Source organism: Lissotriton vulgaris, unplaced genomic scaffold (assembly GCF_964263255.1).
Source record: "Lissotriton vulgaris unplaced genomic scaffold, aLisVul1.2 SCAFFOLD_817, whole genome shotgun sequence".
In the NCBI taxonomy this organism is placed as follows: Eukaryota; Metazoa; Chordata; class Amphibia; order Caudata; family Salamandridae; genus Lissotriton; species Lissotriton vulgaris.
Genome location: NW_028255577.1, coordinates 683,397 through 707,230, shown reverse-complemented (window position 1 = coordinate 707,230; position 23,834 = coordinate 683,397). Strand labels below are relative to the sequence as shown.

Here is a 23,834-nt window from a genome sequence, read left to right as displayed (position 1 = left end):
TTACCGATTCGGTCCATGTACCGAATCGGTAGTCACACCGAATCGGAAAATTACCGATTCGGTCCATGTACCGAATCGGTAGTGACACCGAATCTGAAAATTACCGATTCGGTCCATGTACCGAATCGGTAGTGACACCGAATCGGGACATGGGCCGATTCGGTCCATGTACCGAATCGGTAGATAGACCGATTCGGACATGAGCCGAATCGGAAAACATACCGATTCGTATGAATCGCCGATCGGGAAATTCCCCGATTCCGACAGATGGGGAGATGTAGGGAGGCACAGAAACACCGAAATCGGCTCAAAATCGGTAGAATCCACTCGGTATTTACCATGGATTCCAATCAGGTGGTAACCAACTCCAACCCATATAAACAGTCCCAAAATGCATTGCAACTTGCAGGATGGCAGCTTTTTATGTCATTGCGAGGCGGCTACGGCTACAGCAGGAAGGACAGAGGGAATGGCTAAGAAATGAACAGGTCTACAGACAGAGGATAACCCTGTTCATGCTCACAGAGGCAGAGATACTACAGAGATACAGGCTGGACTCTGACACCATACTTGAGCTCATCAGGGATCTCAAACCATTCTTGGACCACCACACCCCAAGGGCACACGCCATCCCTGCGCACATCCAGGTGCTATGCAGCCTACACCTGCTAGCGTCTGGCAGCTATCAAAGTGGAGTTGCAGCAGCAGGAGGGGTGAGCCAGAGCAGCCTGTCAAGGTTCTTCCACACATTCCTTGACGCCATGATACACAGGATGGACCAATACATCTCTTTCCCTGCAACCCACGCAGAACTGCTACAAACTAAAGCTGACTTCTACCAGATGGCACAATTTCCCCAAATCATTGGTTGCATAGATGGCACGCACATTCCGATTTGCCCACCAGCGGACACAGAATACATATACCGCAATCGGAAGTCTACACACACCATCAACGTGCAGGTGATCTGCAATGCAAAGTGCACCATCACAGACCTGGTAGCAAAATTTCCAGGGAGTACCCATGACTCCTATATTTTCCAACAGAGCGGCATCTATGCACGGCTGATGGCTGGCGAATTTGGTGAAGGATACCTCCTAGGTGAGACACATCATCAGACCCCCATAACACATAGTAGCTAGGTGTAATACATGTATGCATGTGTGTAATGTAACCCCTTTGTCTTCCAGGCGACAGTGCATATGCCCTCCGCTCATTCATACTCACCCCCTACCTCAACCCCTCCACACCCAGCCAAAGGAGGTATAACCGGGCCCACATACGCACAAGGAATGTTGTCGAACGGACCTTTGGCATCTGGAAAAGTAGATTCAGATGCCTGCACAAGAGTGGAGGTGCAAGGCAGTATACCCCCATCACCTGCTGCAAGATCATAGCTGTATGTGCAATGTTACACAACCTTGCGGTGAAGAAGGGCACTGAGGTGGAGTTGTCTGACTACGAGGACCATGACGACGACGAAGCTGTGCCACTGACACAGCCAGCTGGGGTGTGTATGCCAAGTGATGGCAGATACAGACGTGAGGAGATTACTGAGAACTATTTCTGAGTGAGTACAGATGCAAAGACAGCTAAATGGTGGTTGGGAAAAAACACATTTTAATACTGTTGCAACACAGTTACAGCACTGATGTGCAACAAAAAATGGTGTATAGGAAAAAAAACTAAAGTCCAAGGTTCAGGTTGCCTCACCCGCCCTTGCAAGGCTATTTCTTTGCCCGCTTGCTAGACCCACTGGGGTGTCCCTCAGCCCCCTCTGAATGACCAGCAGCATCTGCGGAGCGCCTGGTGCTCCTACGTGGCTCAGACGCAGCGCTGGCCGGGCTGCTGCGGCTGCTGCTGTCCCCAGCATCACCCAGGTCCAGGGCAGGATTGGAGGCTGTGTTCGAAATAATCATGGCCTCCATAGCAGTGGTGATCCGGGCCATCCCCCTTGTGAGCTCTGCCGTATTCTGACTCAGGCTAGATTCCATGTTTGCGCTGCGCTGGCACAGTTGTGCCGTCGCCGCAGCAAGGCGGCTCATGCAGCGGTTCTGTACACGGGCATCCCGCCTGCGCACCAGCTCCTGCTCCTCCATTCTGCTACACAACTGGGTTATGGCAGTGGTTAGCCTGCCTAACCCTGCTGCCACCTCCTTATTCGATTCCACGAAGGCCTGAAATCCCTTTACCATTTCTCCCATCTGCAGGTTGTGCTGCAGGAGCTGGCGTTGGCAGGCCATCGTGGATTTTGCCTGCTGCCTCTGTATCTTCACCATCTTTCCCTCGAGGCCCAGGAATACACTGCCCTCCCGTGCTGGTGCAGCAGTGGTGGTGATGGCACGGCGCCGGGCACTGCTGCTGCCGGCCTGCTGAGTGGGCTGGGGTGCCACTGGTGGGGGTGTGGTGCTGGCCGGTCCCTGAGCCCCTGCTCCCAGGACAGGTTGTACAGGTGGCAAAGCCATGGTTGTGGCAGGAGCTGGTGTAGGTGGAATGGTGTCCCTTGTAGGGGAGTTCTCTGGGGAGAACTGCAAGGGGGGTGTGCTGGCCATTTGTGGGGAGTGCAGTGCGTCGAAGTCTATCACCAGGTCTCCCTCCATACCTAGCCCTAGGGTGTTTCCATCCTCCTCCTCCTCCTGGGCAGCCTGGCTGGTGCTCGGCCCTGCGAGTGCAGTGTCAGACGGTGCTGCTCCCTCTGATGACAATGTTGGTCCGCCTGATGGTGCCCCTAGGTACAAAGAAGCATTTGTAAACTGAGTGCCGATGTATTACAGTCAGTTCAATTAAAGCATTCCACATGTCCTTGCATCTCCTTACACTGTGTCACACTGTTTCCTGTCTTGTGATCCTGCACTGCCATATTTTGCTAACTTCTGCTGACTACATGTACCATGATGCTTGTCTCTTGTATGTTGGTGACAGTACTGTGCTGGGGTTTGCCTATGCATTGTGTCTAATGGGGAGGTGTCTGATAGGGTGTGTCATGATGCGCATGCTTCTTACCTGTAGCTGTAGCTCTCGCAGAGCTGTCCAGGGTCCCAATTCCACTGACACTCTCCCTCTCAATGGTGCTGGAGACCAGTTCCTCCAGCTCGGTGAGGGGTGGCGCCGGGTTCCTGCCTCCTCCAGTGCCTCCAGCCTGCCTCTGTATCTCAGCCATCTTCCTTTTTGTGAGGCTGCGGATGTCGTAGAATCTCTTCTTGAGTTCTTCCACGGACCTGGGGGTGACACCCGCAGCATTCACCTTTTGGGCGATTTCGGCCCAGATCCTCCTCTTGGTGCTGTCTGGCACATTGAGGGACAGCTTTCCAAACAGCTGGCGGTGCACCCTCACCACCTCCTCGACCAACACCTGAAGCTCGGTGGTGGTGAACTTCGGCTTCCTCTTCTGGGAGGACTTCTGGCTCTCGCTCTGGTCTGCCATGTTCTTCACTACAGTTGACAACCTCCTACTCCCACTGCTGCTAACTGTGAGTGTTGAGCTCAGGCTGGCTCTCCAGAAACTTCTTAATTAGCTGCACCTGCCAGGGTTGCCACTCCCTGTTTGGGTGGGGGAGGGGGAACCACCTCATTGGCTGAATCGGCTTTTGCCGAATCGGCTTTTACCGAATCGGAAATTACCGAATCGGTAAAATCCGAATCGGTATTATCCGAATCGTATTTTACCGAATCGGTTTCTTCAATGCATTCCTATGGGCTTTTTCGCCATGGGTGTGTTTTCATGGCTACGATTCTATGATTGCCGAATCGGATTTTACCGAATCGGCTTTTACCGATTCGGTGTTGGCCGAATCAGGACTATCCGAATCGGTGTTAGCCGATTCGGTAATTTCCGATTCGTTGTTGGCCGATTCGGTACTTCCCGATTCGGTCCGTGCCGATTCGGAACGTACCGATTCTCATTACCGATGCCGACCGAATCGGTATTCATTCGCTTTTTTTTCCCTACATCTCGTTTTCCGATTTCAGAATACCGATTCGGACCGCCTCGGTATTTTGAAATCGGAAAATCGCTTTTACCTACATCGGGCCCTTAGTCTTTTAACTATTATCCCTTATGTTACAGACAGAAATTTAATATTTTAAGGCTTGTTTCAACATGGAAATTACACTTATCATAGCATATTACGTTTAGCTAAACATGAATGTATCGCCACATGGACTATGTGTATTTTTTTCATTATACTTGTTCTTTAATGTTGTTAATAGCACTTTTTTGACATTGTGACTATTGGACAGTGAATTAATTGGTCCTGTTTCTTTTCATTTCATAGTCCCCTGACGAAGGGTCTATTCTTTTTGGACCCGAAATGCATTGGGTGTTAAAGATGTATTGACCATTGGCAAGATAATCGTTAATGAACTGTGTTACAAAACCATAACGTATGGATAACTAAATGGAACTTTGATTTACAAATGTTGGAATAAACATAGATGAAATTCAAAAAAAGTGGTGAAGAAACCGTAGTGTTTCATTGCAAATCGAGCGCACTCTTTTGTGGGAGGGAGTTTCTTTCCACACTACATACTGTGCTTCTGCCATCTGTCCCACCCCTTTTTTGGCCATTCTGCCCTCTGTCCCATTCATTTTTGTGCCCTTCTGCCATCTGTCTCACTCGTTTTTGTGCCCTTCTGCCCTCTGTCCCACTCGTTTTTTTCCTTGTTTTATGCCCCTCTTGCCTTCTGTTCTGCTTGTTCACCCAGCCGCTGTGCCCCCTGCGGCCCGCCCTCCTGACTGCCCACTGTGGCCTTTTGTTTAAATATTGCTGTTAATCGGAGCCCCTTCATGGGCTCCGATTAACATCAATATTTAAACTAAAAGCCACAGTCTGCCCCGCGCTTTAATAACAAAAGCGTAGAGACAGTTTCCAAACACAGCGTGTGCTAAAGTACACGCTGTGTTTGGAAAGTGTCTACGCTTTTGTTAGTAAAACGCGGGCAGACTGTGGCTTTTAGTTTAAGTATTGATGTTAATCGGAGCCCATGAAGGGGCTCCGATTAACAGCAATATTTAAACAAAAGGCCGCAGTCTGCCCCGCACTCCCACATAGCCACCAGCCTTCCCGCCTTCTTACCTAGACTCGTCATGTTCCCGCCGCTCGCTTCTTCAAAGCGGCCGGCGGCGACTCTCTCGCGCGACATCCTGTGTGCGCGCTCCTAGCGAGTCGGTGCGCGGGGATGTAAGGAGAGGTGCGCGCTTATGCCCTAGAGGGAACGGTGGCTGTGACCCCATGAAAATGTTCTTGTTTTTAACTGGAATCTACCAGGGGCGTGCGGCTGCTGGGGCCCAGGGGAAGGCTTGCCTCCCTGGGCCCTGCCCAGCCCCTGGATTGCTGGAGGACTTCTTTCTGGGGCCCCTTCTACCTGGCCTGAGGATGGCTGGGAGACTTTCTCCTTGCCCTGGAAACCTCTTCCTTTGTTTCCCTGCTTGTTGCTGGGACCCTTTGCACCAGGGGTCCTTCCTTGGGGGCTTGGTGGTTGCTGTGCCCCCCTAGTGCCTGGGAAGCACTTTATTTTAAATGACCCTGTTATTGAGGGAGCCTACTTCTCATGGCTGCATTTATTAATAACAGCGCGGGTGCCCACCCCGCTTATTTCGCTATTTACAAGCAGGTGCCCACCCTGCATTATGCCAGTGGATTGTGTTGTTTTAATAAAGCGGGTGCCTACCCCGCATTTCCGCTTTATTGGTGGTGTTATTTAAATTACGGGTGCCCACCCCGTTATGCCGCCATATACTCACCGCCTGCAGCCCCGGGGCCGAGAGAGAGCCGGGGAGTGGAGTCGCTGACGAAATCCTGTGGCCGCGCTGGGATTGGTCCCATCCGGCAGGGACTACCATGGCGTCATCGGAGTACAGCACGGGGATTGGCCCATCCTTGAGGACTTCCCCATGCTTTGAGGCCGCAATGGAAGAAGCCGGTCGAGCGATGGCCGGATGCTGTTCGGGACTCCCATGAGTTGTTGGGAGCCTCAATAAGCCCATGGGGAGCGAGAGTCCCTCAAACTCATGCCGCCGCCGCACTCAAGAGGAGTCCCGGGTCCCAGGAGGGGGGCCCGGGTGAGAAGAGGCCGACACTGGAGCCCGGCCACAGACGCCAGGTGAGCAGGGCTCTGGTTCGAGGGTGCCTGGCAGAGGCCATGTCCGGGGGCCTAGCGAGGCTTATTGTCAGCGCCTGGGCGGCCCCGCTGGTTAGAGGGCCGCCCCAACGACAGGGGGCATGCTTGTTTAAAGAGCCTGTGTGGCTCTAGCCTGGCCTTATTTATTTAAAGTGCCAGGGCGCTCCCTATACTGCGCCTAATTAGTTAAGGGGCACGAGGGCTCCCAGGCGCACAGTTCATCTCAGAGCCTAGAAGTCTCCCACGCGATGGCCATTATTTCAAAAGCCTGTGTCCAGTCCCCAGTGGTTGGGGGGACATGCTCGTTTCCAGAGCCAGATGGCTCCCCCGTTTTGCGCATTCTTTGTTCTAGAACCTAGAGGGCTCCAACATTTTGGTGCAACTTGTTCTAAAGGGCTAGTGAGAGCCCATGCCGCAGTTTTGCTAATTCACAGCTGCCCAGCAAGTAGTGGGCAGCTGCACCATTTAGGTATTTCCTTTCAGGGGACCTGTGCTTGTGAATCTAGGAGTGAGACACACTCCTTTGCCCTACCTTGGCCTTCCACAGCTGCGCAGCACTTTGTGCCAGCTGCAGCGTTTAGGCCCCAGTTCATTGTTCCCAGCTGCCCAACAAGTTGTGGGCAGCTGCAACGTTTAGACTTGGCGCAGTGGCGCAATCTTGACCCACGCTGCTTAGGCAGCAGCCCTGACTCTCTGGACATAGGGCGTTTGAGCCCCCCTTATTTGAGATGGCCAGTTGGCCAGGGGGGATTGTTATATTTATAGGGCACAGACCCTAATGTGATTTATGTGCTATGGTGATTTATGTACTAATGCCTTTTTGGGTGCTAGGAAATGTATTGTATATAGTATGTTTTGCGCACCCTGTTTCTATACCTCTAGATATGGTTTATGCATAGGAGGTTGTTTTACCTGTTTCGGTTCATGTTAGGGAGATTATACTTCCCTGTGTGATTTACGCCCCTCGTGTAATGTTTACTTAGGTGGTTAAGGTCTGATGTAGTTAGATTTGTGGGATACAGTGCATGGTGGATTTCATGTCACAGACTGTTGCAAAGTACAGTGATTACCGGTGTTTACTGGTTGTACGTTTTATGGCCTATTTTTACTTTTACCAAGTTATCTATTTTACTATTTCTTTACCAAGTGCTAATTCTGACAGTGGCCCATGTGGCCCTGTCCTGTGTACATAATCCCTTGTAAATATTGCCCCTTGCCAGTTGGCACAGTGTACAAGTTGTGTTTATTATTCTAATGTGTTTTGAGATTACAAAGGCTATTTTTTATATAACCTTGTGTGGAGTTCCTTTTGTGGGGAGCCTGGGATGCTGTTGCTGGTGGGTGCATGCGCGCACAAATGCTTTACACATTGCCTCCGGGATAAGCCTGTCTGGTCGTGCCAAGCTACCAACGGGGTGAGCAGGGGTTATCTTTGGTGGGTAACTCCCTTGCCCTGACTAGAGTGGTGGTTTCTGCCTGGCTTTGGCGCAAGCCTCAGCCAACCAGAAATCCCATTTCTAACAGCGGGGAACCATGCACTGCTGCTAACTGTACCTGTTCACCAGGGTGCTCCAGACACTGTTACACTGTGACAAGAGGAAGAGTGTGCGGGAAGCATGCTCCGCTGCTACCTGTACATGTTTACCAGGGTGCTCCAGGCACTGTTACACTGTGACATGAGGAAGAGTGTGCGGGGAAGCATGCATAGCTGCTGCCTGTACCTGTTCACCAGGGTGCTCCAGACAGTGTTACACTGTGACATGAGGAAGAGTGTGCGGGAAGCATGGTTGGCTGTTGCCTGTACCTGTTCACCAGGGAGCTCCAGGTACTGTTACACAGTGACTAGAGGAAGAGTGTTCGGGCAAGCATGCAGTGCTGCTGCCTGTACCTTTTTACCAGGGTGCTCCAAGTACTGATAATCGACGAAGTGTGCACTAGGAAGCATGCATTGCTGCTACCTTTACCTCTTCACCAGGGTGCTCCGGACACTGTTACACTGTGACACGAGGAAGAGTGCGGGGAAGCATGCACTGCTGCTACCTGTACCTCTTCACTAGATGGTGCTCCAGACAGTGTTACCTTGTGACACGAGGAAGATTGTGCGGGAAACATGCATTGCTACTGTCTGTACCTGTTCACCAGGGTGCTCCGGACAATGTTACCTTGTGACATGAGGAAGAGTGTGTGGGGAAGAATATACTGCTGCTACCTGTACCTGTTCACCAGGGTGCTCTGGACAATGTTACCTTGTGACACGAGGAAGAGTGTGCGGGAAACATGCATTGCTACTGTCTGTTCCTGTTCACCAGGGTGCTCCAGACACTATTACACTGTGACATGAGGAAGAGTGTGCGGGGAAGCATGCACTGCTGCTGCCTGTACCTGTTCACCAGGGTGCTCCAGACACTGTGACACAAGGAAGAGTGTACAGGGAAGCATGCACTGCTGCTGCCTGTTTACAAGGATGCTCCAGACACTGTTACACTGTCACAAGAGGAAGAGTGTGCGGGGAAGCATGCATTGCTGCTACCTGTTTGTGTTCATCAGGGTGCTCCGGACACTGTTACACTGTGACAAGAGGAAGAGTGTGCAGGAAAAATGCATTGCCGCTACTTGTACCTGTTCACCAGGGTGCTCCAGACACTATTACACTGTGACAAGAGGAAGAGTGTGCTGGAAGCATGCATTGCTGCTACCTGTACCTGTTCCCCAGGGTGCTTCAGACACTGTTACACTGTGACAAGAGGAAGAGTGTGCTGGAAGCATGCACTGCTGCTGCCTGTACCTGTTCACCAGGGTGCTCCAGACACTGTTACACTTTGACACAAGGAAGAGTGTGCAGGGAAGCATGCACTGCTGCTGCCTGTACCTGTTCACCAGGGTGCTCCAGACACTGTTACACTGTGACACGAGGAAGAGTGTGCAGGAAGCATGCACTGCTGCTACCTGTACCTTTTCACCAGGGTGCTCCGGACACCGCTACACTGTGAAACGAGATGGAGTGTGCAGGGAAGCATGCACTGCTGCTGCCTGTTTACAAGGATGCTCCAGACACTGTTACACTGTGACACGAGGAAGAGTGTGCAGGGAAGCATGCACTGCTGCTGCCTGTACCTGTTCACCAGGGTGCTCCAGACACTGTTACACTGTGACACGAGGAAGAGTGTGCAGGGAAGCATGCACTGCTGCTGTCTGTACCTGTTCACCAGGGTGCTCCAGACACTGTTACACTGTGACAAGAGGAAGAGTGTGCAGGAAAAATGCATTGCCGCTACCTGTACCTCTTCACCAGGGTGCTCAGGACACTGTTACACTTTGACACAAGGAAGAGTGTGCAGGGAAGCATGCACTGCTGCTGCCTGTACCTGTTCACCAGGGTGCTCCAGACACTGTTACACTGTGACAAGAGGAAGAGTGTGCAGGAAAAATGCATTGCCGCTACCTGTACCTCTTCACCAGGGTGCTCCGGACACCGCTACACTGTGAAACGAGATGGAGTGTGCAGGGAAGCATGCACTGCTGCTGCCTGTACCTGTTCACCAGGGTGCTCCAGACACTATTACACTGTGACAAGAGGAAGAGTGTGCTGGAAGCATGCATTGCTGCTACCTGTACCTGTTCCCCAGGGTGCTTCAGACACTGTTACACTGTGACAAGAGGAAGAGTGTGCTGGAAGCATGCACTGCTGCTGCCTGTACCTGTTCACCAGGGTGCTCCAGACACTGTTACACTTTGACACAAGGAAGAGTGTGCAGGGAAGCATGCACTGCTGCTGCCTGTACCTGTTCACCAGGGTGCTCCGGACACCGCTACAATGTGAAACGAGATGGAGTGTGCAGGGAAGCATGCACTGCTGCTGCCTGTACCTGTTCACCAGGGTGCTCCAGACACTGTTACACTGTGACACGAGGAAGAGTGTGCAGGGAAGCATGCACTGCTGCTGCCTGTACCTGTTCACCAGGGTGCTCCAGACACTGTTACACTTTGACACAAGGAAGAGTGTGCAGGGACGCATGCACTGCAGCTGCCTGTACCTGTTCACCAGTGTGCTTCAGACACTGTTACACTTTGACACAAGGAAGAGTGTGCAGGGACGCATGCACTGCTGCTGCCTGTACCTGTTCACCAGGGTGCTCCAGACACTGTTACAGTGTGACAAGAGGAAGAGTGTGCAGGAAAAATGCATTGCCGCTACCTGTACCTCTTCACCAGGGTGCTCAGGACACTGTTACACTTTGACACAAGGAAGAGTGTGCAGGGAAGCATGCACTGCTGCTGCCTGTACCTGTTCACCAGGGTGCTCCAGACACTGTTACACTGTGACAAGAGGAAGAGTGTGCAGGAAAAATGCATTGCCGCTACCTGTACCTCTTCACCAGGGTGCTCAGGACACTGTTACACTTTGACACAAGGAAGAGTGTGCAGGGAAGCATGCACTGCTGCTGCCTGTACCTGTTCACCAGGGTGCTCCAGACACTGTTACACTGTGACAAGAGGAAGAGTGTGCGGGAAGCATGCACTGCTGCTGCCTGTACCTGTTCACCAGGGTGCTCCAGACACTGTTACACTGTGACACGAGGAAGAGTGTGCAGGGAAGCATGCACTGCTGCTGCCTGTACCTGTTCACCAGGGTGCTCCAGACACTGTTACACTTTGACAAGAGGAAGAGTGTGCGGGAAGCATGCACTGCTGCTGCCTGTACCTGTTCACCAGGGTGCTCCAGACACTATTACACTGTGACAAGAGGAAGAGTGTGCAGGAAAAATGCATTGCTGCTACCTGTACCTGTTCACCAGGGTGCTCCAGACACTGTTACACTGTGACAAGAGGAAGAGTGTGCTGGAAGCATGCATTGCTGCTACCTGTACCTGTTCACCAGGGTGCTCCAGACACTGTTACACTGTGACAAGAGGAAGAGTGTGCTGGAAGCATGCATTGCTGCTGCCTGTACCTGTTCACCAGGGTGCTCCAGACACTGTTACACTGTGACACGAGGAAGAGTGTGCTGGAAGCATGCATTGCTGCTGCCTGTACCTGTGCTCCAGACACTGTTACACTGTGACAAGAGGAAGAGTGTGCAGGAAGCATGCATTGCTGCTTGCACCTCTTTTATGTGCTGGACGTCCAGTCTGCTCCTGCAGCCTTCCAGGCTCCTTTGCTCTGTGGTGGGGAAGCTTGCCCCCCTGAGGCCCATGCGTGTGCGTTACTGAAGCCCGGTAGAATCATGTCTGACTATATAAGAGTTATTGGCACTACCAAGGGTTGCTTCTCGTGCACCTTCCTCATCCTCCAGATTTTAAAGAGACATTCACGGATGCAAGGACGGCAGTCATCTTTATTTGCATAGTAATGGCCTCCAATAGATATACTGTTCGTCCAATGTGTTTCCCAGTAAACACTGCATATGCTTGTTTGTTTTTCTCTGTAAATGTCATACGGCATCGAGGAGCATATGTTGTCCGAACGTCTGTGCAGGCAAAACATGTTTTAAAAGAGTAACAACCGCTTGCTTAGTGCATCATGGCCGCGTCATACATTAAGGAATGTGAAGTGACTGATGCTTCTCGTGGGCCACTGCTGAGGTCATGACCTCCAGTCCGACTGACGTGCTTTACAGAAGACGACGCTGATTTGTGGCTAACGGATTATGTCAACAAGGATTAAACACACCCTCCCCCACCCGGCACCCTTGCCCTTTCAGAGAACCTCACACTGCAAGCTGCACTATCATTACAACTATTTCTTAGGTCTGGCTTGACGGCGCAGCTTTCCAGCCTACCTATTGTTACGAGTTATTTCTATTATTCGGAGAAAGGACTTGGAGTCCGCAAGAGGGTGTTCCTCTCTCACCTCATGCTATTTGCTGTTTGGCTCATCTGTCTGCCTCCTTTGGAGTACTTGTATTGTAATGCACAACTGCCTATTTATTCTACATCACGAAAGTAGTCATGACTTATTTGATTCTTTTCATCACAAATGTATTTTATATGGGAAGTAATCCGTTTTTGTTTTTTCCCCACCGCAACAGCTTATTTGAATGTTTTAGTCGTGACTCAAAACCAAAGTCAGACCTATTGGATTTGCCAACGCTTGTTTTTCTTGGGAGGTGTCGTTGGCTTGGTTAGTTGCTGTCTTGGTGGCTACTCAACATAAAAAAAAAAAACATGTAGTATGCAAGGAGCCCCAATAGCACACGCCTATTGCCTCATCAACAAACATCTCAAAACCATTCAAAAAGAATTAAGCTTAAACATACCAGGCCCACAAAATACAATACTGCCCAGACATGATGTAATTGAGTAATGATGATACTCAAAGGGACGGTGAAGAGCTCTGCACCCCCCGTGGAAGGAAATAAATGACAAAGTTCTATGCACAGGCTTCCTGAAGCAGAGCACAATACAAGGGGAGAGCTGTCGACCTCGAAGCTGGGGAACCGGGTTCAAGTCTCTGCAACGACGCTCAACATCCTGTGATTCTGGGCAAATCACGTAATCTTTACAATGCAATAGGTCTCGGGTTAGTTAAGTTTGAGCTATTGGCATTGCTAAATATTGCAACTGCAACAAAAGTCTATTGTACGCCAAAAAAATGTGTGTAGCAATGGTGGCATAATTTGTTTAAAAGTAAAGTGTGCCATACTGCTATTGCTACAATAGTTAATTGTGGATGCGTTAACAGTTGATGTGTGCACTGATGGGTGGTGGTGTGTGTGCCTGGTCTAAGTGTTCACTGCGAGCTGGTGGTGTGTGTGCCGGGTTGAAGCGTGCGCTGGTGGTGTGTGTGCCTGGTGAAAGCGTGCAGTGACGGCTGGTGGTGTGTGTCTGATGAATGCGTGCACTGACAGCTGGTGGTGTGTGTGTGCTTGGTGAAAGCGTGCATTGATGACTGATGGTGTCTCTGTTTGGTGAAAGTGTGCACTGATGGTGTGGTGTTGTGTGTGTGTGAGTGTGTGGTTGTGTGGCACCTCCCTGCCCTCACCTGGGTCCTGCAGGTCCCGCCAGTCTCTTCACCAGAGGGCAGTGGTCCTTTCAGCCCCCCTCCCCCCACACACACGCACACCCATGTGCGTGCACTCGTGAGGTGTTAGTGCACAGGTAATGGGTGTGTTCCTGTCCACCCGCACCTCCCTGCCAGTCTATGACATGGGCCAGCAGTCCTCTCAGCCTCCCACCACACACACACCCACCTAAGTGCGTGCGTGCGCGTGCATTGGCCCGTGAGGTGCTAGTGCACAGGTAATGGGTGTGTTACTGTCCACCCCGCACCTCCCTGCCAGTCTATGACATGGGGCCAGCGGTCCTCTCAGCCTCCCACCACGCACACACACCCTGTGGTAAATTAAATTTACTTATTACCTCATTTCTGAATTTCTATGCTTAATAAATCATAATTTCTTGTCAATGCAAAGCGAGGAGTCCATGGTGCTCAAATGAAGGAGGAGGAGACCAATAACTCGAGTTAAGGGGAGCGCTTCCAGCACCAAGCGGGCACAGGAGCAATCTCTCAAGTCCCTCTCTTGAAGTGGGGGTCTTTATTTTTAACAGCAGAACATTTCATACAGTCTTGGTCATGAGGCAAAATAGAGGAACAAACAGGTCGTGGCAGATAGAGGAACAAAGATCAGCAAGAGGAGCAGAATGTGAAGAAATGGGGGCGTGTCTTAGGCTTCGTGAGGGGACTTGCGATGTGAAATAGTCTGACAGTTGGAAGGGGGAGGCTTCCTCATTTGGGGTTTGTGCTTGTGCTTCATGTCAGAAACATGAACCATCTTGTGTAAAACAGGAACTATCTTGCTGGTTCTGGGAATTGGCTGAACCACAAGAGTCAAAAAGAGGAACTATCTTCTGTAAAACAGAGACCATCTTCTCTCTGGCTTGCAGTAACTATTTCTTAAAACAGGAACTATCTGCTGGTTCTGGGAATTGGCTGAAGCACAGGAAGGGGTGGTCAATGAACTAAGATGCCAGGTGCAGGGTGTCTTACAGTTAAGAACAGAAACTATCTGCTGCTGGTTCCCAGAATTGGCAGAACCACATAAATGTGTGTGTTCACAGTGTACAACCTTGTGCTTCCTCTATTAGTTGGTGTGGTTTCAGGGCCTAACCTCGTGCTTCCTCTTTCAGTTGGGGGTGGTCACAGGGCAGTTGGTGTGACAGGCTGAGTTACCAACAATGGACAGGATGTGGCTGAGTCTCTGGCACAACTGGGGGAAGGCACCCAGGCAGGCTTCTTGGAATTGGCTCGACCACAAGGAGCAGGGGGTTGTGCAAGATTCAATGGGGATGTGAAGGACAGTTTTCAGACAAGTTGCTGAGAGCATATCACACACAAAATGGGTGTTTTTCTGAGAAAAATGGCTACCAGGCAGAAACAGGGAAATGATGGGGCACAATTGTCAATTCTATTTCCACATTCCCTCCTTGTCCCAGAGTGTACCTACATTATATCTCAATTTGCATGAGATCATCTATACATTCTTGTAGCATAATTCTTTCCCTTTCTCTCTGCTGGACAAGTGGTTTAGGAATGCAGTTTGCAGCGCATAGACCGCACAGGGCGGGGCCACATTGGATGCAAAGGCAGCATCCAGTTATGATCAGGAATATTATACCTGCTGCTGACAGCAGTTGCCATCCCCAGGACGATATTATCTTCCAGAACCAGTCAGACCACGTCCAAGTGCCAGGTTCTTGATGTAAACTTACGGCTATCTTGTGTAATTTTGTTATGGCCGTGTATACAGATGGGGAATTATCAGGAATAAATATACAGCAGCTAGAGCCTATAATTTTACAGGCTCCGCCTCTGTCGGCCAAGATGATGTCAAGGACAAGGCGATTTTGGAGAGTAACCAATCGTATGGCAGACTGCTCCTGGGTTAAGCTCCCCAGGGCAGACACCGTCTGGTTTACAACAGCCTCTAAGGTCCTTGTCAACCTGCGTATAAGCTTGCTGTTCTGTACAGGGCCAACAAAGAAGAAGAACCCTTTGTTAAAATCTGTATACTGTTCCCATGAGGTTTCCGTTTGGTCAACCAAGGAGGTATCGTATCGTTCTTTTATGTCTGACATGGGGCACTAGGAGGTCTCGGTGGTAAGTGGATGGGGCCACAAAGACAGGGGGTAACAGAAATGCTATATAGCAAGTTCCCCCCCAGTTCAAGGGCAGCTGCACATAGGCCGTTTGGCCACAGACGAAATAAGTATGGCGAGATGCTAGAAATGAGGACTTTCCTCTGTCTTCAAAACTTATAGTGGTATGACAGTCACTGTGTCCTAATGGAACAGAGACATTTTTCTGGATGCACAGGTGTCCTTTTACTGGTGAGACCGAGATGGAAGGGGGACCAGCATTCTTTTTAGGTTTGGTATTTAACATCTTGTACGACATGGTCATGTTCCCTTGCTTGTATTCTTGACTTTCTAGGACTGTACCTGTCGCCTGAGGATTTCCCTCCTTATTAGGGTAACAGGCAGTATTGAGTACCTTGTTTAAATTCCCCCAAGGCCACCCATTCTTGCATGAATTATTTCCATCAGGGCAGGAGGTGGGGGTAGTATCGTCAGCTGTTATTAGGGCGAACCAGGCTTCACAAGTTCCATTATAAGAGAATGGGAAAGGAAAAAGCGGCATCCCTCCCTTTTTCTGATGAGATGGGATGCGGCCACATATCCAACAATTGGTGCTATTACTGGCCTGCTGAGTGTGGTGTAGCATCTGTATGAAGGTATTGTTTCGCAAGGCTAGTCTATGGGCTTGTTCATGAGGGGGTAGGTCGTGATAGGTGTGTTCCTGAGTGCTGTTGGGTGTATGAGAGGTGTGTTGTGTTGGAGGAAAAACAGTGTGGAGAATCCAACCAAGACACGTCATAACTGCCATGAGGAAAAATAATACTGTTAAACATATAGTAGGACCATTATGTCTTTTTCTAGAGTTCATTTTTTTTTCTCCCACATAGTCAAGGTGTTAAAATCCATTCTCATGCTCCAACCGCTTCACCACTGGACCGACGCCCAATGGACTTAATTAGCCAGAGTCCGAATGGCAGACCTTAACTTTGATTTGTAGTCCTGTTATGAGGTTAGTTCCAAAGGCAATAAAGATTGTTCAGTCACAATGTCAGTGGGATTGGCAGGGCCATCAGCAACAGTGTCTTTTTTTCCAAAATGTTTCCGGCAGTGGCTTGCGTGGAGACAGCCCTTCCTGCCCTCGACCTTCACTGCTGTCCATGTTGCTAGTAGTACGAGTCTTGGCTTTTTCCACCTGGGCTGGAGGGGACTGGTCCAGTCGAAGTTCCTCACGAGGACCAAGTCCCCGGGTCGGATGGCGTGTTCTTCCGGGTTAGTTTTGTCAGGGAAGGTGGCAGCAACCTGAGAACGACAAGATTGGAGTGCAGACATCAAGGAAGCCAGGTAGTCAGTCAGCATAGTACTGTCAACATCAGTTATTCTTTTAGGCCTTGGCGTACCCCACATATTTGGTGGTCTGCCAAAGACCACTTCATATGGAGATAAGCCAGTTCTGGAATGGGCTACCATACGCATGTAGAAGAGGGCAACCGGTAAGGCTACCATCCAGTCCACGCCTTTGTCAGTGCATATCTTGGCCAATTTTGTCTTCAAAGTTTGGTTGTGTCTTTCTACTAGACCTGCTGCCTGAGGATGTCTTACACAGTGAAACTTCCCAGTGTACCCTAACAGAAGAGACACTTGCTTCATGAGTTCAGAGGAAAAAGGTTGGCCGTTATCTGAGTAGATGACACGGGGCAACCCATACCTCGGGAAAAACTCTCTAACTAATTGTTTAGCAGTTGTTGTTGCAGTGTAATCTGGGACGGGATAGGCTTATGTCCATCTGGTCAGAGCACACACTACAACTAGCACATACTTGTGACCTCTACATCTCTCCATCTGGATATAGTCCATCTGGAGAACTTCAAATGGATGGTCAGGGGGTTGGAATCCTCCCTGATCCACCTTTGTGCCTTTTCCTGGGTTGAACTGATTACAAATCATGCACGTTTTAACTTTTTGTTTGGCTGCAGTTCTCAAATGTTTGTTGTGCCATATATTCTGTATGCTGTCTAACATTGCTTTTTCTCCCAGATGCGCTGGTCCATGTATGGTGTTTACCATAACCTGTACCATGGCATCCGGTAGAAACCATACTGCTCTTTCAGGTGTCATCCAGCCTTGATCTGTAAGGACCCCTCCCTTTTCCTTCCATTCTAGCAGTTCCTGTGGTGTGGCATGACTTTGGACATCCTGGATGTCAGAAAAGGGGTCTCGTATTGTATATTGGCGGTGTGGTATACTTAATTCTATGTTTGCTGCTAACTTGGCTGCACTGTCTGCAGAATCATTTCCTTTTGATATTTCATCTGTTCCTTTTGTGTGCGCTTTACATTTTAGCACTGCGATTTTCTCTGGTAACTGACTGGCCTCTAAGAGGGCAGTGATGAGTGTAGCATGCTGTATTCTGGACCCATGTGATGTGATAAATCCTCTCTCTTTCCACAATGTACCGAAGTTGTGTCAACTCCAAAGGCATATTGTGAATCAGTGTAGACGTTAACTGACTTTCCTTTTGCTAAGTGACATGCTCGTGTTAGGGCTATGAGTTCTGCTGCCTGTGCCGACAGTATCTCTATCTTGTGTGCTTCTAAAGTGTCTGTACCATTTGTGATGGCATAGGCTGCTGCTAATTCTCCTGTGGGGAGTCTAATACATGAACCATCAACAAAGAGTGTCATTTCTGCCTTAGCAAGGGGAGTATCTTGTAAATCTGGTCTTGGTTTGGTCACTAAATTAATTATGTCAATACAATCGTGAATTTCTTCAGTAGGAGAGGTCAGTGGCAACAGTGTTGCTGGGTTTAAAATGTTGCAGCGTCTAATCTCAATGTGTGGCTGAAAAAGTGTCATCTCATATCCGGTGAGCCTGGCTATTGTCAGATGCTGTGTTTGTGTTCTGTTTAACAGAAGTTCTACAGCGTGTGGGACCTGAACTATCAGATGATGTCCCAATACAATAGAATCGCTTTGTCTAATAGCTTGTGCAGTAGCTGCTACTGATTTTAGACATGCAGGCAATGCTTGTGCTACTGGATCTAATGTGCCTGAAAAATAACCACATGGTTTAAGTTTGTCTGCCTGAAGTTGGGTCAGAACTGATAGTGCTGTACCTGAGTTTTCTGTTACAAATAATGTAAAATCTTTGGTGTCATTAGGTGTTGCCAGCACTGGGGCTTGACACATAGCTTTTTTAAGAGACTGAAAGGCTTGCGTGTGTTCATCTGTCCAGGGTAATTGTGGAGTAGCGCCAGCTTCGAGTGTTGTCAGCTGCACTAACGGTTTGGAAATGAGTGCAAATTGTGGGATCCACTGTCTACAATATGAGGTGAGACCAACAAAGGCTCGAACTTGTTTCTGTGTTGTTGGTTGTGGTATTTGTAGTATGAGCTTGATGCGTTCCTGTGTAAGCTGCCTACCCTCCTTTGACAGCAAGTGCCCTAAGTATGCCACTTGCTGTAAACAAAATTGAAGCTTACCAGGGGAAACTTTATGGCCATTTGCAGCTAGGAATTCTAGTACTAGTAGTGATGCTTCAGCACATGCTGCGTCAGATCTGGCCGTAATGAGGATATCATCAACATATTGTAGTATGGCTGTATCCGTGGGCATTTGAACAGTATCTAGTTGTCTTTTTAATGCTTGGCTATATACGCTTGGACTCTCTGTGAAACGTTGAGGAGCTCTTGTGAATTGGAAACTTCGTCCTTGTAAGGAGAAGCCAAAAAGGTATTGACTGTCTGGGTGAATAGGTATGCTAAAGAATGCGTTTTTCAAGTCAATGACTGAAAAATGTGTTGCTTCCGCATCTATGGCTGTGAGTAGGGTGGAGATGTCTGGAACCACAGGGTGTTGTGGAATGACACATTTATTGAGCTCTCTCAAATCCATCACTAGTCTGTAGACAGGTGGTGTTCCTGGTTCCACTTTTTTATGGACTGGTAAAACAGGGGAATTGCAAATGTTAGAAGTTGTTTCTTTAATCACACCTGACTGTATTAGGTCCTGAATAATTAACATTAATGCTTGTTCAGCCTGAGGTGGAATTTTGTATTGCCTTATGCGTGGTAGTTGGGCTCCCTCTTTCAGTGTAACCTTGTGAGGTGTTATTGCCATACATCCTACTGTGGTGGAATCAGTGGCCCACAGGGTGTGTGGCAAATCTTTCAAACGCTCATCTAATTCTCTACTTGTGTAGTGGCCCTTGAAATCTCGCAGAAATAGTCTGACATCTGTAGGTGAGCAAACAATGACAGCTCCTAATTCTTTCAATGTTTTTATACCAAGCAAGTTTTCTGGACATGATTTTGTCAATATAAGATCTGTAGTTGTCGTGAGGGGACCAACCTGCAAGGGCAGTAGTTTTGACGTGGCGTTTGTCACAGGTTGTCCAGAGAAATACTTTTTGAACCCGAGAGAGGAGCCTCTGGGACCTCTTGATGGCTTATTGTTGTTTTACTGGCCCCAGTGTCTAGTAGAAATTTCCTATCCTCCCCAAGAAGTCGGACCTCTATAAATGGACCTGTCTGATCTACTGGAATGGGGATTAGGGGCAGTTTGTCATCTTCTCTCTCTGGGCAACATCATGAGAAATCTGGGTAATATTCAGTGTAGTTGCTGTCTATAATGTTCATTTGGGCCATTTGTGTTGTCGGTGGAACTGAAGGTGTTGAACTGTCTTGGGAAACATTCTGTTTTGGCTGATATGGGCGTGGCTGGGTCTTACCAGTAGCCAAATTGTGCTTTAAAACTGGGCAATCTTTAACGAAGTGTCCCATCTTCTTGCAATAATTACAAGTGCTTTTTATATTTATCTGGCTACTTGGTGTCTGTTGACGCTGGGGTGCAGTTTGGGCTACTAATGCTTTCATCTTTGTGTCTTTCATGCGTTTCTTATCATTTTCTTCTTCATCCCTAATGCGATTCTGGTGATATTGTAGCATTTGTAACACCTGTGGAGGTGTATGTGCTTGCCAGGTACTTTCTACTTTTAGTACTCTGTCCTTAATGGCTGGCAAGGCGTTATCTACTAATTTGGAAACAAACAGATGCGGGTAAGCTTCACTTGTCAGCGTAAGGCCGCTATTTACCGCAAAACATTTTTCAAGTCTGGTGTAATAATCTCCTATGTCTTCACCATGTTTCTGTTTGCAGGAGGAAATGGCATCCCAGTCCTCCTTTTTCACTGTTAGTAACTGTGGTAGCACCTTTAAAATAGTGCCAGGAAGTGCTTTTAGTCTGTCTCCTATACCTTGACCTGTGTAACGTCCTGATCGTCTCAGGATCGTGAACAGACACGAAATGAGGACGCAACCACTTGTGTACGTTTAGTTATTTCAATAAAGGTAAAATGATACAATAAGGAAACGAAAGTTATAGTTACTGGAAGCCTCCAGTCTATCCACGTTACCAACCCACAGCACGGCTGGTCCTAACCGTCCTCTGCAATTACGCCGGTCCCGGCGTATGCCAACAGAGGGCAGATAAGCAATGGCCGAAAATGCCAATCGGTATGCTGTGAGGGGTACGCAGAGTGATGGAGTTCAGAGGAGACAGGGAAACACCCAGCCGGGGTCTCTACCTGAAGGGAGCAGCCGCTCGACCTCTTCCTCGTATAGCACCGGGATCGAGAGCAGCCGCTCGATCGATCCTGTGGACTTATTATACTGTAACGCGGAAAACACCTCCTGGTGTGCGTTACAGTTGGTAGTCCTGTATTATGGGTCGGGCTGGGAGCTACGGCTCCAACCAGCACAAGGACCAAGACACCTAGACTCAGCCGAGTCAGGGCAACGCTCAATGGTAGTCCGGTAGAGCTTCCGGGTCAGAAACAGGGTAAGCTTGGCAAGACACGGCCCAGGGAGTAACGACTCGACCTACCTCCGTTCTTGCCTGACGGGATTACCTCTTCGGAACGCTGTTCTCCACGAAGCAGGTACGTCGGTGTAAACACAATATTCAACAGTGTTCTTCCTTTGGGTTCCTCCTTTTATAGGGCGTGTTTACTGGACTTATGTAACGGGTCTCTTGTTTACATAACATCTACCCGCTAAGCCTCCTGGGATTTGTACTCCGTGTCTTCCAGGTGCCGGGTTTCTCCTTTCCGACGGGAATTTCTTGACAACCTGCTACTCTAGTATTTTCATCATTCTGAAGTTCAGTCCATCTAATGTGTTCACCTGCTACTTCCCAATCCTTTTCTCTTCGTTTGTCATATATACCTGATGGCAACAATAATTTCAGAATTGCTGTGATATCAGAAAGAGTATATGTTCCCATCATTAATACATCTCCTAATTCCTTAAAGAATCCAGCAGAATCCTTTGAGTGGGAGGGAACCATCTCTTTCATCCTTAGTAACTCAAGTTTTGTCAAGGGTACATAAATGAAGACGCGTTGTAGCGCTCCATTTGTGTCAGTTCTGGGGTGGACCTCTCTCATGGGGAACTGGCGTGTTTGAGGAAGTCTATTAGTTGATCCACACGTATTATAGGGAGATCCATATCCAGTCACTTTCTGGTATTTCTGTCTGAAATCTATAAATGTGTTGAGAAAAACTGAACTATTGTGGAGGAACATGTTATCAGCGCAGTCATACAGAAAATCTTTGAGTCTTGGATCATGTTTAAAATGAGTGTCATTGAGTGTGATGAGATGTTGTACCATGTAGAGACTTGCTGATCTTTGATGTGAGCGTGGTAATGCTAGAAAAAGCTGGGCTATGAGATCATTGTCATATATCTTATATTGAGAGACCCATAGGGTCGCAGTTCTGGCTATTTCCTCCTCCGGTGTAAGCGGAGTTTCCTGGTCTAACCAGTACTCTAATGCATTGGATGTATTTTCAAATAACTCATCTGGAGATGACCGTTCAGAGTGACCTTGGAGGAATGTAGGCGGGGGTGTTCGTGAATTAGGGCGGAAGAACAAACGGGTTGGACTTTTTCAGTAGGTTCAGTAATTTCCTCCTCAAGTTTCTTATTCTCTTCATTTGTTTGCAAGTTTTGCAGAATACGGGTCACCTTACGGGTGAACCTGTCTAGTGCATCATTTATAAGTTCTAGACTAGTGTGGTCGGATGCGGAATCTAATAAGTCAAAAAGTGAAACTGGTACATTTCTTTCCTCTGCTTGTATGTGTTTTATGAAACAGCAAAGGAGGAACCTATACATGTGCATTTTTACAGGGTGTGATCTTCTTGTAGTCATAGCGTTAATGGCTCGTGAGTTCTCTCCAGTACGAAGAAACTCAGAGGCCGCTTGAAGAAACGTGTCAATTGCTGGTAGATGTCTTATTTCTTCCCAGGAGTCATGAAGTATTTTACTTATTCGGCCCGCCTCCCCTGTGTTGCTCGGAGTCGGGTCATAGGGGCAGTCGGGAATTGTTTTACCTGGGTCTGGACCTACTGCACCCCCTTCTGGAATGAGAGGTGGTGCGTTATGTTGTAAAAGGGGTGGCGGAGGCAGAGGGTGTTGAATTACTGGAACCTCATATGGAGGTGGAGTATCTAAGAGAAAATTGGTGAAAGTATCCTCTGGTAGTGGGGCTATAGGCTGTGCTGATGCAATGTTAAGGTTTTCAGGTGCAGATGGCAATAAAGGATAAAAACCAGTAGAAATGGCTGATTGTTCCCTTTTATTCCTTTCACTAACTACTTCTTTCCCTATTTCTTGTAACTGTTCTTTCTTGGCCTGCTCTGACATTCTGTTACCCTTTTCAACTTTATGCAATTCCTTCTGTTGCCTCGTATGGGCTTCTTTTCTCCATAACTCTACTGAGTCACTCTGTGACTGGCGGACTCTCTTTTTCTTCCATAACTGTTCCTCTAATTTCATAATACACTCCGTATCAAAACTACCATTTTCAGGCCATCTATATCTGAGTTCTAGGTCTTTAGTATATTCTACCCATAGATCACAATAAATAAGTGCACCAACACCATGTTTTGCATACATGAAGTGTCCTGGAGTATCCCGAGGAGGAAGGGGAATTTCCTTCTCAAGAATACTCCTTTTTGTTGCGATCTTACGTATTTTCGAGAATATAGGCATGATGGCAAGACTTTCAAAGATTTTAGAAGTGAGAAAAACACAAACAGAACAAATATCTTTACCGTACCCACGAAAGAGGTGAGTCCGTCTTTTATACTAGTTTAGTAGTCCTCACAAAATAAGTGAGAAACCCACAAAAACATGTATCTTTACCGTGCCCACAAGGTAGTTAGTCCGTCTTTTATACTAGTTTTAGTAGTCCTCACCAAAGATAGGTGAGAAACCAACAAAACGCGTATCTTTACCGCCCCCACAAAAGCTGTGGGTTCGTTTTTATACTTTTCAGCAGTACTCATCGAAAAATAACTGGAAGGCCTCTTGAAGATTTTGGAAAAACGCGGCGCGCAGTTTCAAGGTGGGATTTGTAGAACCTCGGACTCGTCTGCTTCGCAGGTTGGGCTTTGGTTCAGGACGTTCCGCTATTTCCTCACCGCCTCGTGTGGATGCTGGGCCGCAGTCGGTCCCCCTCTGCGCCTCGAGGGAGTTAGCGGGAATTCCCTGCGTTGTGCACTTTTGAAGTCCGTCAACGGTCAGGAGGGGACAGTACCGGGTCCAATATCGCCGACGCGTGGGGGAAAGGGAATGTCCCT

At 48.6% G+C, this 23,834-nt stretch overlaps 1 pseudogene; it reads right to left on the bottom strand.

Annotated features, from left to right (window-relative positions):
• The window catches only part of LOC147659078 (uncharacterized), a 61,177-nt pseudogene that overhangs the window by 2,516 nt on the left and 34,827 nt on the right, over nucleotides 1-23,834 (bottom strand).